Below are 20,361 nucleotides of genomic sequence, written 5' to 3'. Positions count from 1 at the left end.
AAGTTGGAAGTGTTCTGAGAAGAGGCCTATAAATTATCAGGGAACTAAAAGGACTGACAAAAATGATTAAATGAACTAAATATTAGAAATGGTTGAATACTGTGAAAAAGTGTTTGCAAATGTGCATTCAAATTCCAAACAGCTGGCTAGTTTGACTGTGACCATGCCTATTATTATTTGATATTCAGGAACATTCAGCATGTTCGTAAGAAGTCTGGGGAATGGCTGCTCTTCGTATCATAGCAGATATTAGTGCACAGAAGAGTAGTTCTCCATGAACAACTGTATCCAATACAAAAGCCTTTCTCAACATGCTCTCCCAAAACACATCTATATTTAAGCACCTAAATAAATGAGCTGCTTTTCAGAGGTTGCTGATCATCAACAACTGTCATGGACATCGGTGGGTGTGGCTACAATATATGTGTTTGAATATGAATTTATGTGCCTCATCAGAAGCATCCATGTTTGAATATTTTAACGTAGCCCACCTAAAGTCACTGTGAAAATCTTGACATTTTCAATTCTGTTGTCTTTTATTTGAACATTGATACTGTGTTAAACCTGTTTACTGCAATACCACTTGAAAGAAATTCCAGAAACTGGAAATTCTCTCCCATTCTGTGTAAAAACCAGCAAGGGCCTGATTCAAAAATCTCTCAGAGCTGATAGGAATTTTTTCATTGATTTCATTGATCAGCCCCCAATTGGCTGCATCTCCTTAATTAATTCCAATTAAATTCAATTGTCTGAAATTGCACAGTAGATAAATGAATCCTCCTACTCCCTTTCATTGTTTGCAGGCCAGCTTCCCCAACACCTATTGTGGGGTATACAGCATTTACTGGAACATTTAATTGATGTAGGCATCCTCTGTCCAATCTGGATTCCAGCTGTTGAGCTCTGACAGATCATTGTTAAAGCACAATGCAAAAAGCAACAACCGGAGAATCCAGAGGAGTCAGTTAATCTAAAGCACCCAACACATGACTACAGATGTCAGTGTGGTGATCAGACCTTGGAAATATCCGTCAGATATGCTTCAGAGGCCGTCGGGAGACTACAAAAACGTATATGAATCATTAATCTCCAAGGCCATAAAGAACTGCACCCATTCTACAACGGATTGCAACATCATAGCCCCTGTACTAAACACACATACTGATGGCCTGACCACGTAACTATCAGACCCAAATGACTTACACCGCATATAAAGATGAAGTTTAACATATGGGCAGCTGAGTAGGAGATTGAGTCCCAGAGAGTGCTTCACTTCCACAAGATGCCACTAATGTATAAGGGAATTCTACATAAGCTCAAAAAACTCAGTTATGAAATCTCCATTGAACCTGGTGAGCTAAGCACCATAAAAATAGTGAACTTTTATCTTGCTGTAGTGACACAGATCATGAACAGATGCTCATGTAGATCCATCTGCACATTTAGCCATCTTGTGTGCTGCAACTAGGATAAAAAAATTGCAACTATAATGCTGTTACCACCTCTATAGCTTCCCTAAGACCGATTAAACCACTCAGATGTCCAAATGGAACTAACATCATGCAACCAGCACCCAGGAAGACCTACCATGATGATTTCATGAGCATGAAGTACATTAGTGTTATTCATATGTGGCCTGGCATCACTCAACCAAAACTTTATTCAAGAGAAACTTGAATCATTCATTCCAACTTAGCACATGAGTGTTTCTTGGTATGATACAGGGGATTTTGTCAAAGGAGCCTAAGATAAGGTGTCTTCTGACATACCTTGGACTTACCTCCCCAATGGAGAATTGTCTTAATGGGTAGCTTCATACTCAACAGCTACTTCACCACATGACTCACTTGTGCTAGAACCTCTCCAGTTGAAACACTCTCTCTTGTGCATGTCAGCAAAGGCAAAGAAGTACCCAAGTACCCAAAGACTGATATTTCTCAGTTCCTTTCTTTAACCTGGAATAGATTGAATAGAGACAAAGAAATAGTGCTCCTCACTGATAAAACACACTTAAAAAAATCACACAGAGGAGCATGCTGTAACAACTGGTGGAGAGAAGGAAATGAAATGATGGGTAAGTACAATGGGGAAGAGCTCATCTGATGAACCAAATAGCGATTCTCCATACTCAACAGATACAAACAGTGCGGTTAGTCTCTACCCTGCATTTCAAATGCCGTCAGATGCTGCTGGAGCTAGCAGGGACCCTGCCTTTATGCTTTTGCCTCCATTTCAAGCACTCATGGGCAAGCGTTTGCAGTAAAAATGTTATGGTTTTATGCTATTTTCCTTGGCGTAATGCACATTCCCTCCAGCAAGGCGGGCACATTGAAATAAATAATATTTTGCCTCATCCTTAGGAATTTAGTATCACTTCAAAACGAAGGTTTATAAAGTTACCTCTCCTCCCCCAAGATAATAAGGTCTGTGAAATTATTTATGGCAACCATGGCTCATGATAGCCTGGAACATCCTCCTCAGGTGAGAGCTTGAAAGTGGGTATCAGACCACATCATGTGTCATCTTTTTTAGACAGACTAGAGCAGAAGAGAAAAATGAAGACACCAGTGGAATGCACTTAAGAGAAATAGATACATGCACCAAAGAAAAATGCTTTGAAATTTAAAATATTTATGACTTTAAAAGGCATGAAAAATGATACTGGCCCATTAACTAATAGACATTCCACCTTTGCGATGCAGCCTCCATCCCTAACTCAAAACACATCTCTGCTCTGCCTTTGAAGCCAGATGAAAACATGACTACATTTGAGAGGAAGGTAGGCAAGAGTGTGTATGTCCCATCACTTACTGCATCTCTTTAGTTCACACGATGGCTCCTAAACATCTGATTGTATGTTTTGCTTGTTTCATTTACCCTTGTTGAGCTGAGATGCTGAGACCATGATCTTCTGGTCATGGTCACCCTTCTGTCACCCTTCTTCAAGCTGTAAGGTGCAATTTCAACGTAAGGACACTTCCTTTGCTCTCAGCAGCAGTTTCTGTAGTGTGGTGACAATTGACAAATTGTATATAAAATGGAAAATATTGGTTCCAGACCTTGTAGTGTGTGGATTGATGTAAATGAGTGGAGAGCAAATTGCTTGCAACTTGGGAATTTCAGTGCCTGAAATTCCCATCTCCACTTATGTCTTTGTGCTATGCACCTACCTATACTAGGAAACTGAAAGGACTGAGGCTAATTCTTTACTGAGACCTCAAGGTCCCTGGCAAAGTCACTGTCATCTGAAATGAGGAAAAAGACATCAAATATATAGATTTTAAATCAAAATAATAATACATTCCTTGCTTTCCCTGAACCTGCACAAATCAGCCAGCATAGACAGGATCCATTCTTCCTTTTCCTCTCTGTTCTAGCCAACATCACCTTTGTGCAGATTTGAGCCTAATATGGATTTAGGATCAGACACACTCACATCCAGGCTTTTCAGATGCCCAAGACCATCTTCCAGGTTCTCTATTTAACCGAACACACAAGTCCACAGAGACAGGTTCAAGATACCAGATTAAGAGCTCCCACTTCTGATTTGACTAGGTCCCACTCCTTTTCCTACAGCTGTTCTCCTGGCACTCTTCCTGGTTCTGGTCTTTTTCATGCCTTCCTCTTCCCTGAGGGTCTTTTGCACTGTCCTACCAGTGTTGGCAACTTAGACCTCATGATTTCAAGGAGATAAAAGATGCTATGGCCCAGAGAACAGATAGCTGAAATGTTCCTAGGACCACAGACCATATTAAATCTTAGCAAGACTTTTCCTTTATTTCTCAAAGGAACTGGCATTTGTTTGGAACCCAAAGTTGGTGTTTTGTTTAGGGTTTTTTTTAACATGGCTGAACTGTTCTATTCTAGTCTGGTCCTTAGACAGACTTTATCACTGTAGTTTTTGAGCATCTTTCAGTAGTGCATGAAATGACATGACTAGCATCTGACACATGTAGCTCATTTTCTCATCCACTCCCCACAAAGCACTGTTTGTGGAGTGGAGTGACTTGATTTGGTAGGGGGTTGGTTTTGAGGTTTTTAAAAAATGTACATGCTGCTCTGTAGTATGTGTTAGAGAAGTGCACCTTGCACTCGGAGAAGTGGGCAGGGGAGTTTGGGATGTCACTTAGTTCCTGTGAAACCTCATTCCTCTGTCTGAGAGTAGCTCCCAAGAAAGCACTGTCTGCAGCACAGATCCGCGTTACTCTGATGGTAGGAAGTTCCATTATGCTAGAGGAGCAAAACTGTTGACCTTGGCCCCCATCCTGGAGTTTTAGGCAGTCTCTTAGATATGCTGGGCCAACTCCTTTTAATATGTTAATGAGAAGGACGAACCTGAAACTTGTTTTGCCTCTCTATGGGAAGCCATTGTAGGGAGCAGCAGACAAGTTTGATGTGCTCATAGTATCCTGATTGCTCTGCTGAGGAGACATGATGCACCTTTGTATACTAATTAGAGCTTCCTAAGGGCTAAGGACATCGTACCCAAATATGCCACATTTTTGTAGGCCACATGGGAGCTAAGCCATCATCTGCCATGATCAGATGTTGTGTCCTAGCCAATCAGACGTAGAAAGCCTCACTTGTGTATGACACTGCCTCAGAGAGCAATCCAGGAGCACTCCTAAACTATGGAGGAATGTGTGTACCTTCAATTAAGAAAGACTGGACAGGCTTCAAAGGGCTTTCCTCTGCCCACCAGCATGATCTCCCATCTTGGCTGGGTTCAGCTTCAACTAGTCAACCAGCTGAGCTTGTCCAGCTGAGCTGGGCCAGTTTCGTGTGGTGATATCATTATACGGGGTGAAGGATAAACAGACCTGACCGGTGTGTCATGTGATCTGTTCTAGTTCAAACAGGAATTAATTCAGTAAACTCTAGGACCTGTTTTATACAGGGGGTCATAGGACAAGAGTTGAAGGCCAGAAGGGACCTCCAGATCATCTATTGTAATCAAGTCCACCCAGCCACCCACCCTGGAATCCAACAGCTGGAATTAGACCAAAGTATTGGTATTATAGTCCTCAGGATGTGAACCTACTGTGTGCCACGGGCAGAGAACAGGTCAGAGGAGATGATGGTATTGGTCCTTTCTGCCTTTATAACCTATGCATCTGTATATTGCTGTGACTTGTGTCCATGTCGTCTGACCAGTTCATCTAGTGGCTGTCTCTAGATGTGGAATAAGACCTTAGAATTCATCATAGAGGGACGTCACAAGTGAGGGGTGTAGTGATAGATTCCATCACTATTGGGGGGGGGGGGTGCATCACTGCAGGGAAGGACTCAATCCATTTTCGCACATTCCTCAGGACCTCTGACACTTCTCTCAGGCAAGATGGCAAAATCTTATGGTTTGTATCTTGAATTATGCCGAAATGTCCAGAAAGGCAGACTCACAGCAGGAGATCATACATCAGTGCCATTAAAATGGTTTCCATCCCGTATCCTGGCCTGAATCCAGATTGTGCCTGGTGAAGGATATTAGGCTGACTGGCAGACTTTTAAATCTGCTTTCCTTCTTCCTGTATCATTTGAAATTTTAAAAGAATTTTCCCCCTATTTCTTAAAGTTGTTTGAGCATCAGTGTTTGTGTTTTAGCAGATTGTGCCCTCCAGTTGATCAGAAAATTCCTGGCTTTGAGGGGTTTGCTTATATTAGGGTCTGGCACCCACTATTCTCTGTATCTGAAACTTCCCTGCTGCCACATATAAGATCTTTCACATCTTGGCACACTGCAAGTTCCCTCCTTCTTCCAAGTTCCTTAAAGCACGTCCCACTGTATGGAGTATTGGTGTATGCTAGGAACTGGTGTTCTGATGCATTACACTGTTCCCAGCTGAACGAAGGTGTTTCTAAGGGAGACTTGTGCCTTTCCAAATTATATACAAAAAATCCTGCCAATATAGTTTTGTCCTACTTCCCTCATTTACCAAGGATAACCGTTATAGATTCAGGGAAGTCTCAAAATTGTACTAAGGACAGTGACTCCATCCAGAAAATAACAGGTTCCAGAATTAAGGGGGTATAATGGGCCGTACTTGCCCCACACTGGATCTGAAGGGTTAAGCCAACACTTCTGGTAGCAGAAGCAACATGCCCTCACCCGTGCTGGGTGTGCTTCAGCTGCTGCGGTATAAAGGGGAACAGCCTAGCTCAGTCTGGACTGATCACTGAGGAGAAAGGACACAGCTCACTGGCTCCACCTGAGCAGCAACGGCACTCTCAGAAAGATGGGCAGACCCAGACAGGTGCCCAGATGTCTCTGGATGCTCAGGGAGACGCAAGTGCTGAGAACAGCACTGGGTGAGGGCCGTGGAGACTCCAAGATGGCCAGACTTCAGCTGCAGGAATCACAGAAGGAAGCAGCCCAGGGTGGGACTAGCTCTGTAGTTATTGGTGTGTTTTGGGCACATTCCCTGCTGACTTAGTGGGTCCCTCTACCCTAATTACCCCCGTTGAGATGACAGCTCGCCAAACCTATTCCCATTGACTCTGGCCTTTACTGACTGTTCTGCAGCTAGGGGGAGTCCTATTGGCTCTGGCCATTGGGCCACACCTTCCTGCAACCAAAGGAGAGTCCTATTGCCTGTGACCCTTAGGCCATGCAGCCCTGAAGCTGAAGGCAGCCATATTGATTTAACTGTGGGGCTACCATGCCTTTTTCCCACCCCATTCCACCCATGGCATACTGGTGACATGAAAGGGCAAACGAAAAAGCTGATGTGACAGGCTGTTGCTGAGCAACAATGGGCAATCTATCTTCTGAGCATGGTATCCTTACAAGCGTCTTCTGATGAAGTAATGGGGCCTCTCTCAGGATATTGTCCCCCTCTGAAAACAGAGGATCCGAGCAAAGGAACAGAACCAGTGAGTAACTTGCTCAAGGTCACACAGGAACTCTGTCAGAGCTGGGAACAGAGCCCAGCTCATCTGCTTCAAAGGCTTATGTCTTAGCCACAAGAATGTCCCTCTCCTCTGCTGTCTAGTCAAGCTTGTCCAAGAGAGTCCCACCTCGCTCAAAATGTTAAATGTGAGCACAGCTCACATGGAAACAAAACCTTAAATTAGAGTGTTAACTTACTGTCTCGGTCATTACAAATTGTTCTGGTTTCTAGGTAGATTTACGAATATGGAAAGTTAGAACGACAACTGCCATTTTGGGAGGCGAAGGTGTCAGTAGAAATATTCATCTAGACACATCAAAATTCCATATCTGGGTAATTTTTCATAGCTGTATTTCAAAAACCATTCAACCAGATTTTTTCACATTTCCCATAATAATTCTCATCTGCCGTAAACATTAGATTGTCATTGTTCAAGCCAAGCCAATATTCCAGCCAAATTTATAGAGGCTGAAGGATATATAAAGCTTATACTGCCACAGTCAATGGAAAAGCCCAAATGAAATCTGCACCCCTCCCTTGCCCCCTCCCCCTCAAGCAACCCTGTGAGAATGCAGGTAATAATGCAAAGCTAAAAATCACAAGGCCAGGAAATGTCAAAGTTAGATTTTCAATGTAGCTATTTTACACATCCTGTATATTTTTGAATATAGTTATGGCATAAACAGTAATATATACTGTGGTACTTGACAGGAAATATCTCAAGGAGGCTCTGTCCGCTACAGCATCTTTCCATGAACCAAAGACATAAAAATCTAGCTAACCAATGTTTTATAATTCCACTGGATTTACATTTATTCCCAGTAAAGGAGGGAAGAATTGTTAAACTGGTTATAAGATGGCAGAATTTCCTCTCCATTCTGAACAGAATATCCACACTCTGGATTATAGTCTAGACTCAGCCCTTCCCAGTAGTTTATCTTTATTGCCTACTTACAGTAAAAGTAAAAATCATACCTTGTGTTTATATCTAGGGTTTCCCCTAAGCACTTTTTGCTGCCTCAGAGATACTCCAAACCCTGGCTGTGTCTAGACTACATCTCTCTCTCGACAGTGGGATGCAAATCAAGCACGTCGAAACTGCTAATGAAGCAGGGATTTAAATATCCCGTGCTTCATTAGCATAAACATGGCCTCCGCTTTTTTTTCCAAAACAGAGGTTCCTCAGAAAAGGAGGTTTACAGGATCTGTCGAAAAAGGGTTTTCGACAGATCCTGTAAACCTCCTTTTCTGAGGAACCTCTGTTTTGGAAAAAAAAGCGGAGGCCATGTTTATGCTAATGAAGCACAGGATATTTAAATCCCTGCTTCATTAGCAATTTCAACATGCCTAATCTACATCTCTCTGTCGACAGAGAGGTGTAGTCTAGACATAGCCCCTGTTAAAGCCAGGGTGGAGACTGTGACAGAGGTTAAGCTGCTATGTAACACGCTAAGAACACTGAGAATTATTTTATGTATGTTGTATGTGACCAGGTGTGATTGCAGTGTCAGTACCCTGTTGGTTCCTGTGCTTCGGCTGTGGATGACCCCTATTGGCCTCTGCCTGTAAGCACTTCCCAGGGAAGGCATCGTGAGGGCCCCCATGAGAGTGACCAAACCGGTTCTACCGGTTAAGGGAAGGGATGGAAAAAAAGAAGTAAGTGTTGGGGGAAGGGTCAGTCTTGGGCTGGAACCATGAAGGGGACAGACTAAGGAGGAGCTGGAATCTAGGGTCCCAGGGGTCCCATCTCAAGGGGTTTGAGGCATCCTGACCCAGACCCCTGTAGACACATCACGTCTATGCTGTGCTGTATCCTGGAGAAGCAATATCCCCTCTATTCTACTGGCTGGCAGAGTCTGCTCTTGGTGCTATGGGGGTGCAGCGTCGGGGGAACCCCGACACGTCATCACACCTAGTCAGTGAGGTGAAGTTATTTTGCATTCAGTTACAAAACTTCCCCATGCAATGTGTGGATGTAACGTAATAGGGGACTGTGCTAAAATCAAGCAGGACTGTATAATGTCAGTGGAGAAGCAAGTCCTCACAACAAATACTGGGCTGAGGGGGGGCAATTACAGGACAATGATGCACTCCCAGTGTCCAGCTCAGAACAACAGGGCTGTTTTGCTAGGCCGGGAGCCTAGCACTCCAAAGGACAGTGAACAGTTAAAAGGCTTTCCCTGGAGATGAAGAGAGTCAGTTGTCCAGGAGAACCAAATGCCAGAGATTCTGTGGAAGAAACTGGGCCTTCCCCAAATCTAGAGTGACAGATGTCCCATTTTTAAAGGAACAGTCCCATATTTAAAGCTTCCTGCGAGTGTTTCAAGTTTTCCTTAAAAATTAGCAAATTCTCTTGTATTTTCTGTCTTCCTCCATGAGTACTGGTGGGTCCTGCTGCCGGCAGATCCCTGCTTGCTAGCAGTGAGTGGGGGAAGAGCCAGTGGCCAAGTGATGGGGGCAAGGCTGATGGCAGGGTGAAAATGCAGCGTATGGGGCTGGCTGCTCCCCTTGCTGGTCTGTCAGCAGCCAAGGGACAGGAGGCATCTATGTTAGCTTGATGGCCAGCCGCAGCCTGGAGATGTGAGCTACCCTTTTGACACTGTGTGGGAAGGAAGGGGGAAGCTATTTCCAGTCATATTGGAGCAGTGCAAGGGGGTGAAGAGATGAGCTCTGCCAGATCATCCATTCCTCCTTTCTCCCCTTCCTCCCCTGCAGCGAGGAGCAGCTCCCATCCCTTCCTTCCTGCACAACACTGAAAAGCTGCTGCTGGCCACATTCTGGAAAGAGAAACCTGTCAGAAATCTGGGAAGGGGGCATATAACCTTGCATTCCTCCCACCTACATGTTGCCCCAGGAAGATGCTATGCCAGGTACTAGAAGAGTCGTGACTCTCCTGGGAGCCCAGACAGGGTGGAGGGCAAAGTGTGCCAGGCAGGAAGGGTTGGATGATTAGGCATCCCTTCCCATGTGAGAGAGGTGTATGGCAGTGTGTGTGTGACACCCCTCCTCATCTGAACCCGACAGCCTTAAAGATAAGAAGTTATATAAAAAGAATCCAGCTACACAGTGTTTCTGTTTAACAGAAGCTCAGTCAACTTGATGTGAATTTGAATATTGATATGGTTGATTGTGTTGAACTTGCTTGAAGATGAGCACTTTTGCCACCTGCCCCATATTCAGCATAGGAAAATATGGTAACCCTACACAAATTCAAGAAACAACCTTAGGGAGAGGCAGGCACGTGTATAGACTGGTTTATTGAGATCTGTTGTCATTATAATGCTCCAGTAATACTTTGCTTTAGGAAGTCTGGTCATTATGTTAACAAGTCTCTTAGGGTATGTCTACACTACAAAGTTAGTTCGAACTAACGGACGTTAGTTCGAACTAACTTTAATAGGCGCTACACTAGCGCTCCGTTAGTTCGAATTTAATTTTACGAGGATTAAGCCTAGTTCGAACTAGCTAGTTCGAATTAAGGGCTGCGTAGACCCTTAATTCGAACTAGTGGGAGGCTAGCCCTCCCCAGGTTTCCCTGGTGGCCACTCTGGCCAATACCAGGGAAACTCTATGCCCCCCTCCTGGCCCCGGACCTCTTAAAGGGGCACGGGCTGGCTACGGTGCCCGTGCCAGGTGCAAGCCTGCCAGCACCCAGCCAACAGACCCTGCACCTGGCACGGCTCGAGCCAGCCACCCGATGCCCCCCAGCCCTCCCCCTCTTCCCGGGACCAGGCTGGCGGCTCCCGGGAGCTTGCCCGGGACCGCAAGAGGCAGGCACCTTCCTGGGCTAGTGCGGACATCGTGGACCTTGTCCACGATCTCCGCACTAGGCACAGGAAAGTGGCTGTCTAGGGCAGGAGAGCTGACAGCCTGGCCACCCAGGAGCAGGTGTGCATGAAAATCAAGGGGGTCCACAGAGACCCCCGACCCTGAGCCCTGAGCTTACAATGGCCATCCTGGGTCAGACCAAAGGTCCATCTAGCCCAGTAGCCTGTCTGCCGACAGTGGCCAACCCTAGGGACCCTGGAGGGGATGGACCGAAGACAGTGACCAAGCCATTTGTCTCGTGCCATCCCTCTCCAGCCTTCCACAAACTTTGGGCAGGGACACCACTCCTACCCCCTGGCTAATAGCACTCCATGGACCCAACCTCCATGACTTGATCTCACTTCCCTTTAAACTCTGTTCTAGTTGTAGCCTTCACAGCCTCCTGCAGCAAGGAGTTCCACAGGTGGACTCTTTGCTTTGTGAAGAACAACTTTCTGTTACTAGTTTGAAGCCTGCTACCCATTCCTTTCCTTTGGTGTCCTCTAGTCCTTCTTTATGGGAACTCATGAAGAACTTTTCTGTATGCACCCGCTCCACCCAACTCCTGCTTTTAGAGACCTCTATCCTGTCCCCCCTCCGTCTCCTCTTTTCTAAGCTGAAAAGTCCCAGTCTCTTTAGCCTCTCTTCATATGGGACCTGTTCCTAACCCCTGATCATTGTAGTTGCCCTCCCCTCTCCCAGCCTCTTTCTTCCCCTCTCTCACCTCCTTTTCCCAGTCTCCCCCAGTTTTGTTCAATAAAGACAGATTCCATTTTTGAACACAATTGTCCTTTATTTTGTACATCAAGAAAAGGGGCTAGGGAAGGGTAAGTGGAAGGAGGTGAGGGAGGAATGGGGTACGAGCCCCCGATGGGGAGGACTGGGCTGGCTCTGTGGGCTTCTGGGGGTGGAAGCTCTCCTGCAGCCCCCCAATTGCCCCCTCGCCCCAGATGGCAGCCTGCAGTAAGTGCAGCCGGGCTGATGGCCGAGTGGTGTGATGTGCCCAGTGTGGGCACTCCAGGCCAGGACTGGTTTTCAAGCGGGGCACCCCTGAGAACTGTCTGTCCGGGGTGGGGGTCGGGTCCCTTTAAGCACAGCCCTCGGCTAGCCTGAGACAGCATCTCCACGCTCTAAGTCCTCCTCTTATGCTCTGCCGGCACTGCTTCCGGCCATCCTTAAGCCCTGTTCAGGGTCCACTTAATGTGGACATGCTAGTTCGAATTAGCAAAACGCTAATTCGAACTAGTTTTTAGTTCTAGACGCGTTAGTTCGAATTAGCTTAGTTCGAATTAACTAATTCGAACTAAGTTAGTTCGAACTAACTCTGTAGTGTAGACGTACCCTTTCTCCTAGAGGAGACAGAACTGCAGCTACTTGAGGATCTGTTGAGGTAGCCCCTGGAACAGCAGCCCGAGGTCTGGTCTGAGAGTTAGAAATCACTGGGGTTTTCCCTTGGTCCTGACAAAGATGTTGACTTGAGATCTGAAATGTCACAGGAAAACACTCAAAAGGATCAAGAAGGGCTTGAGGTGCAGGAAGCCCAGTAACCATGGCAGAGCTAATAAGGCTCACTTACTATCGTGCATCAACAGAAAGAACTGCATCTTTATACATGTTTCTCACTACTAAAAATATGGTGAATAAGTGCATTACTAGGCAATGCCCTAAGAAACTGCCTTTCTGTTACTGTCTGGGGAAAATTGATCTATTTTTAAATAGATTGAGGAAACTGTGCAGTCAGGTATCAGAGGGGTAGCTGTGTTAGTTTGACTCTGCACAAGCGGCGAGGAGTCCTGTGGCACCTTATAGACTAACTGAAGTGTAGGAGCATAAGCTTTTGTGGGCAAAGACCCACTTCGTCAGATGCATGTAGTGGAAATTTCCAGAGGCAGGTATAAATATGCAGGCCAGAATCAGGCTGGAGATGATGTGGATCCAATCAGGGCTTCATTTGCAACTTCGGTTGCCTACATTAACCACCCTCGTTCGAACTAGGGTGGTAGTGTAGACATACCCTTATATACTATCCATCACCTTGCACCTGGTAATTCATTCAAAATGTCTCTCTCTCTCATGCTGTCATTTCAGAACCTGGGTAGGTATGTCCCTGTTATCTGTGGGGAGTGTGTGGGTACCAAAGGTCCTTTTTAAGGAAGTGTTGTTACCATCCATCTGGAATATGCTTTCAACTTATGCCCAGTGCCAATTACTGTTTTACAGCTAGTACCTAGTACCAATTACTGTTCTACCCTATTAGCCCTGTTCGTCCCAAGTTCCATAATTAGGGGCCTGCCTCTTGCTCACAGCTTAGCTTTATATTAGTAAGGTCTTGACCATTGTTAGCTAGGCCTCATACCAGGCTTGTGCTACATTGGCTTTTGTTTCAGGCCCTCATTGTGCAACAGAAACAATAAAGTAATTCCAATGGCTGTAACATTATGTGGTTCCCATATGTACCTATCGTTGCCTGCAAAATAAATTTGAAGATGAAAAACAAAGGGAAAGAATAGAAGGCCTTTTCCCTTCCTGACATCTCAACTGCTGTGGCAGTGCAGTACTAGGATGTTGTAATAAAGAAAAGTTATGAGGAACATCTGAAAGCTGACATAACCTAGGGATTTGATTCACTGATGAATTAATTGCACCATATTTAATATTCCCAATATGAAATTGCAGAGAAATTGGTTCTGTTCCTGCTCTCTGGGAATCCACCAGAGGGAACTGTATCCCCTAATTAAGGAAGACTGATGGGATTTTTCAACCCGTCTTTTGCCCCAACTCAGAATGATGAGAAATAAATGGTGTGCAGGGTAAATCGAAACCACATTGGAAATGCAAACATGGTTTCAAACTTTGACTGCCCTGGATGCTAACAGCAAAAGTTCTTTAATCATTTAGACGGAGAGTCAGCCAAGTGAAGAGTCAGCCAGGGAGTCAAGTTAAAGTAAGAAAAAATTTCCTTCTGTTCATTCAGTGTGGACAATCCAACATTTTGGAACAACGTGTGCTGAAACTGTGCACATTTTCCACCTAATTTAGAGCACTGACTCAGGATTTCAGGGGAATTAATGTATCACTGTATTTCTTAGATTTACAGGGGAAGAGAAAGGTTGAATGGGGCAAGACCTAGAGGTGATGGTAGAGCTGCATGAGAGCCAAGGATTGGAGCTGCAGAGTGGATAATGTGGAGTAATGATTTGAAACTGAACAAAAGAAAATGTAGGCTGAAAGCAAGAAAATGGTCAGATCGGTTAGAATGCAGCCTCCTCTTCAAAAGTAAAGATATGAAATCATTGAAAAGTAGACTGAAGGACATCCTACAGAATCAGCTGTTGGAAACAGTCTTTCACTGGTCCACAAGAGAACTAGATGTGTGCTAAATGTTCTTTTGACACTCTATTTGTGAAACTATATTTTTTCCTGATCTCTAAAGATGATGAAGAGAAGAAGAGAGAATTGTAAAGTGTAGCGCCCCCTCTCCACCCAGTTACCTTCTTTAATGCCAATCTGCTTACAGGTTTTGATGGAGAGGTCTGGGTTCTTCTGGATCCCGCTACCCACTCCGCAGGATCTATCCTCTTTATGTTTCCCTATGAATTTATTTGGCTGTGCCTCCACCCCCCTCACTCCTTCCTGGCAGGGTTACCAGGGCAGCTTGGGAAGAAAATTCTAACCACAGGGTAATCCCCACGTACTTGCCAGATAGTTAGAGACTTCCAAGAAATAACACAAACACATAGAATATGTTCAACACAATAATTATATTAAACAGGAGACAAATATAACATAACAGGGTAAAACGCTATTTTTAGGTTCACCGGTGCCCACGCTGCTAATATCTGTGACTTTCCCCAGTCACGTGCCTTGATGTAGCAAATGTAAGAATAGTGTCCCATTGGTACGCGTACTTTGTTGGGGCCCTTGATGACCCATGACCACAATATTCTTCTCCGCAGTGGTTTAGCAGTGTGGCTGACTGAGTTCAGTACAGCCCAAAGGACTCACAAGCGGGATAAGGTGGTAAATCCCTCCACAGGTTTAATATGCAGCAGGTTATAAAATCCCCAAACCCTTACTCCCTGGCTTGAGGACACAGTTCAGAGAGTAGGGGGCCAAAACAAATTCCCTGACTGTCTAACTAAAAGATGGTGCACCCATAAACTCCATGAATGATCCTCAAGTTCAGAGATGACTCTGGATTCCTCAGTCACTGCAGAGGGCTGATCTCTGCTAGCAAGAATCCTCTTCAGGCAGGAATCAGGCTGCTTCGGTCCCAGGATTTCCCCTCACCACAAAGGGGTGCAGGGCTCAAGGTGCAGATTACACAACTATACTAAAACCCAAACTGTAGTCTCCTAGCCCAGCGTCCAGACACACACACAGCAGGCAGCAGCCCTGAACTAGCAGACAGAGCAGAGCTGACCATGTGGTGATTGGTCTCACAGAGGGCGCTAGAGCCTGGCTGGGGAAGTTTCCCAGAAAACTCTACAAACTGGGAATCAGGAGTGGAGAAAGGAAAAGCCCAGCTGAGGGATCTTGCTTTCAGGTCCCTAGAGGCCAGTTCTCAGGAGGAACCCTGCATTCAGGCCTGGGGCTTACCAGCTCCCCACACAGCCAGCTGTGCCCTTGCCCCTGGCTGGCTCCAGACTCACTAAAAAAAATGGCTTCTCCCCTTTCCTGAATTCCCCAGGAGGGGCATCTCACTCCCTATTGGTTGTCAGGCAGACTCTGAGTTTGCCTTGGCTCCCCCTCCCTGCCAGGGACAGTGTGCCTCTCCCCGAACTGCCAGCAGACAGAGCCCCAGGAATCTAGGCAATCTCTTTGGGGGTTACAAAAGTTTGAGAGAAAGGACAATTTAGTTCTGCACCTTCTAATACGTGCTATGGCTAGTTAATTGGAAGCGTACTGTTGTGGTCGGGGTTTTATTGTGAGTTTCCTCTATTGGCGAAATGTGGTGGTGAAAAACAGACCAGGGCTTTTGTTTGTTTGTTTGTTGTAGAGAGGCTGAATGTGAAGACCTTTGATGGAGGATTAGAGGAGTTGGAAAGATTATTTTTCTACCATCTACTGCTAGTGCCGTTAAAAGTGCCAGAGCTCTGCCCAATTAAAGACCACATTGGCAGCTTACTGGGAGTCTATGCTGTGAGTCAGACAATCTGCCGGTGTTCATGGAATAGTTTGTAATGTAAAAGTGCAGCTCATGGGCACCACTTGTTTTAACTTACCCTGAGCTATGCAGGTCTGTCCTGGGACCAGTCTTATTCAACCTATTTATAAATGAGCTGGAGAAAGGGGTAAACAGTGAGGTGGCAAAATGTGCAGATGATACTACACTGCTCAAGATAGTAAAGTCCAAAGCAGACTGTGACAAGCTTCAAAAAGATCTCACAAAACGAGGTGACTGGGAAACAAAACGGCAAATTAATTTTAAATGTTGATAAAGGCAAAGTAGTGCACATTGGAAAAAAAGAATCCCAACTATACATATAAAATGTTGGAGACTAAATTAGCCATTCCCACTTCACTCAGGAGGGAGTTCTTGGAGCCATTGTGGATAGCTGTCTGAAAACATCCACTCACTGGCGTGCATACGGGGTGTGCTGGGTGTGCCCAGGCACACCTTAATGTCTTAGGGTTGCCAGGTGTCCAGTTTTCTACCGGACAGTCCAGGTTTTTTTGGGCTCTGTCCAGTAAAAAAATCCAGAAAATACCGGACATATGTAATGTCTGGTATTTTCTGGTTTTCCGACTGGGAGCCCAGAAGCCTAGCAGGGGGAGTGGCTGGGAGGCGGGGAGCGATCGGCGCTGGGAGCCCTGGTTGCGTGTGAGGAGGTGGGGCAGCCTGCGCACTGGTCAAGCGTGTGGTGGGGTCGCAGCCAGACTGACTCGTGCTTTTCCTGAACCATGCGGGGGGCGGGAGCGCCCTGGGATCTGCACTGCCCAGGTCAGTCCCTCTCCCCACTGGCTGATACGCTCCCCCCCCTCCTGGCCGGCCAGTTGGCTCTCCCCCACTTCTCCTCCTGATCTTCACCGGCCAGCCCCGCTGTACCCAACTCCCACCCCCGCCGCCAGCTCTACCTCCCTTCTGTCAGTTCCTTCTCCCAATCTTCCCTGGCCAGCTCCGCTGCACTCCCCACCAACGCAGCTTTTGGCGGCCAGTTCTCCCCTCCTCATGAGCTCCCCCGGCCAGCCCCGCTCCACCCTCCCCCCTCCTCCCACTGACCAGGTCTGCCTCCTGTCAGCTGCTCCCCCCCAACCCCCAATCTTCCCCGGCCAGCCCCCAACCCTCCCCCCGCCAGCTCTGCTTCCTGGGGCCCCCCCTTCCTCCCGGCCAGCCCCACTCTCCTTCTGGCCAGTCCCTCACCCCAACCATGAAGTGCGTCCGGTATTTTTTTTAAGACTACCTGGTAAGCCTATAATGTCTCCAAAAAAAAAGTGGCTTTGCGTTTTGTTTTAATCGCATGATACACTCTTTTAGTTTTAAAGTATGGATTGCTGTATTATGCAATAAGCACCGAATGGCACATGTAAAAAACAAACTAAGAAGTACAATGTCCCATACTTAAGTTTATATTTTTTAAGTAAAGTTTAGTTGTTAATTTAAAAAAAAATAAGCTCAATTAAGTTTTAGTTTCTTTAGTTTGTTTGATTAATATAAATAATGTCCTTTATGACTGAGTATTCAATAAATGTTCGCCTTTAAAAAAAAATAAAATTCCCTGGGTGCAAACCCTAATGAAATGTGCTGCAGACACTAATGCATCCACTCAATGTGCAGCAGCAGTCAAAAAAGCAAACAGAATGTTAGGAATAATTAAGAAAGGGATAGAGAATTAGATAATTTCGTATTGCCTCTATATAAATCCATAGTATGCCCACATCTTGAATACTGCGTACAGACAGAGGCAGCCTGTGACTATAGGCTGCTCAGCTGTCGCCTCGGGTGCCCGATGATGACGTCAGTCCATTGATGGCCGTGCAGGTGGGGGCACCGATCACGCATTCTGTCTGGGGCGCAAGCTGCTGCAGCCAGCCTTGGGCCACTCCTGTGTACAGTTGTGATAGCCTCATCTCAAAAAAGATATCTTGGAATCGGAAAAGGTTCAGAAAAGGGCTATTAGAATGATTAGGGATAAAGGACAGCTGTCATATGAGGAGAGATTAATAAGATTGAGACTTTTTAGCTTGGAAAAGAGACGAGTAAGGGGAGATATGATAGAGGTTTATAAAATCATGACTGGTGTGGAGAAAGTGAATACAAGAAGAGTTATTAATCCTTCCCATAACTCAATAACTAGGGTGGTCACCAAATGAAATTAATAGGTAGCAGGTTTAAAACAAACAAAAGGAAGTACTTCACATAACACACAGTCAACCTGTGGAACTCCTTACAACTGAATGTGGTTGACAGTATTAAATTTAAGACTTGCTGCCATCTGAACCTATAGAAATGTGGAGGGACTTTCCTCCATGAACAACAGACGAGGAAAAAATGTTTTTCTGCAAAATATGGGGAATATACAAAAAAAGGTGATAAGTAGTTTTGCCGTCTAGTTTACATCACTCAAAATTATGTCAAGTCAAGCTCTCCACCAAATTTCCACAAAGTCCCAATTCCAGTCAGCCACTACTGGATGCTGGAATGGGATGACTGCATAAGCCATAATTATTTGCTCATTATAAAATCAAACTATAACAAACCAAGGCTAACACACACTGTGGTCACTGTAGAAACCTGCACATGTTTACACCGGACGTTTTTGTTTAAACTTACAAGCTCCTAGTTGGGGAATATGCTCAAGGTCACCAGAATATTTGGAGATGGGGGGGAAAGAAGGGAGGGAGGACCAAGACCAAAGTGGTGGTTGGAATTAAAATACTACTTAAATATCCCACAAAGTACAACTATGACATAAATAACAAGAATTCAAAATGTAACCACATTATAAAAATTAAAGTATAATTATAGTACTAACATATAAAAAAATATAAGACAACTTTAGTTCCAAACAGCAGGACTACATTTTATTTTGCAATTCATGTGTTCTATTTCACTTGTATTTATCATTTTATCATGTATATGCCACTATTACTATTTATTATTACTAAACTGTAACTTACAAATCTGTAACATTACAGTTGAATTCTCCTTGTTCATACATAATGAATATTTTAACATTTGTCACCCTAAATTTTGAACCTTCTTGGAAAAAGTCATCAGAAAATGAATAACAACAACAGACAACTTTGTGGGGAGGTAACTGTGTCCCCATATAAGAGTTACTAAATACAATTATTTTTTTCTAATGGTTTCTTTTTAAAAAATCACAAATATGTTTTTATATTTTTAGAAAGTCTATCAAACACCATTCACAGGCTGTAGCAGATAAAAGCAATACAATGTCTATTAGGCAAAGAATCTGATCTTAATGCAATTTTGATCACAGTTATGTGATTCGCTAAGATTGCAGTGGATATCTAACAATGCATCTGAGCTGAGCTCACAGTGCATCTTGGCCTTTAGCTGTATGATCATGTTCTTCACAGCATATATATTTATTTTGTTAAAAAGTAGGGGAGCATGGCCCTCCCACCTTTAAAAGTGGGGTTGTCTTCCCACTCCAGTTCTGATACCAATGCATATGACTCTCTCACCAACAGCATCTGGTCCACTGCATCCATCTTGTGTCTCTGAGCCCTGGTCTACACTAGGACTTTATTTCGAAATAACCCCCACCCCAAGGTTGAATTTAGAAGCAGAGCATCCACACTACCAAGCCCATTATTTCGAAATAATGGACTATGGAATTCGAAATCTGCACTCCTGCTTTTCATCAGGAATAATGCTAATTCCGAAATAACTCTTTCGAAATAATGGTAGTGTGGATGTTCTGGTGCTGCTATTTTGAAATAACTACTCCCCAGAGAAATTCAAGCTAATTACTCCCCAGTGCTTCCTGGGGCTCTAAGTCAGAGGTAGCAGGTCTATATTAAAGGATCCTGCCTCAGACAAATTTCGAGGCTTTCCCATAGTGTGGACGTGCTTATTCAAATTTGTTAAATCAGGAGGTAAGTCAAATTTACTCATTTTGAAATTATTTTCTAGTGTAGTCACGGCCTGAGCTTCTAACTGCACTCACATGAAAATAATCAACTGCAAATAGCCATCTGGAAAAATCATGCCGACAGTGCTGAATGCTGAATTTGAGGTGTACATGTTTCTTATTTTATTTTCCTCACTATCCTAGAAACAGACAAGCACTACTTAAAAGAGAAACAACCATTATTATTGTAGCTTCAATCAGTCATAAGTGAGCAGGAAAACATTGGAAAGTGAGTGTCAAAATATTTAATCATTTGTGGGCCAAAAACCCAAATACAATAGCATTCACATTTTAAGATCTGTTTCTAATGGTCATGGTTGAACACTTGTAAACCCTAAAGTTTTGGGAGTTTGCTAGACAATGTACATCCTAAAAGTAGGTGTTTTACAGAGCGAGCACAACATGGAAACCATAGTAAAAGACCCTGATGATGATTTATCTGCTGAAATGTCCTGTCCAGATTGGTGTAAGTTTTATTGTCATACTGTGTACTAATGATGGGTAAGAATACAAAGCATGGAATGAAGCTTTCTAAGCATATTAGCAGACACTGGTAAGCGCAC

The 20,361-nt window shown here is 44.6% G+C and overlaps 1 long non-coding RNA gene across 6 annotated transcripts in view; it reads right to left on the bottom strand.

The window, feature by feature from the left end:
- The window catches only part of LOC142819250 (uncharacterized), a 58,018-nt gene that overhangs the window by 35,639 nt on the left and 2,018 nt on the right, over positions 1–20,361 (bottom strand). For 4 of the 6 annotated variants that reach the window (XR_012897070.1, XR_012897067.1, XR_012897071.1 and 1 more), the window contains exon 2: positions 1,781–1,955. This is a non-coding gene — a long non-coding RNA (uncharacterized LOC142819250). Of the gene's footprint in view, positions 1–1,769; positions 1,956–20,361 lie in introns of all 6 variants that reach the window. The other 2 variants (XR_012897073.1, XR_012897075.1) reach the window with 1 other exon arrangement.

This window comes from Pelodiscus sinensis, chromosome 1, assembly GCF_049634645.1.
Source record: "Pelodiscus sinensis isolate JC-2024 chromosome 1, ASM4963464v1, whole genome shotgun sequence".
In the NCBI taxonomy this organism is placed as follows: Eukaryota; Metazoa; Chordata; order Testudines; family Trionychidae; genus Pelodiscus; species Pelodiscus sinensis.
The sequence above is the reverse complement of the archived record's forward strand: the minus strand, read 5'-3'. Positions and strand labels throughout refer to the sequence as shown.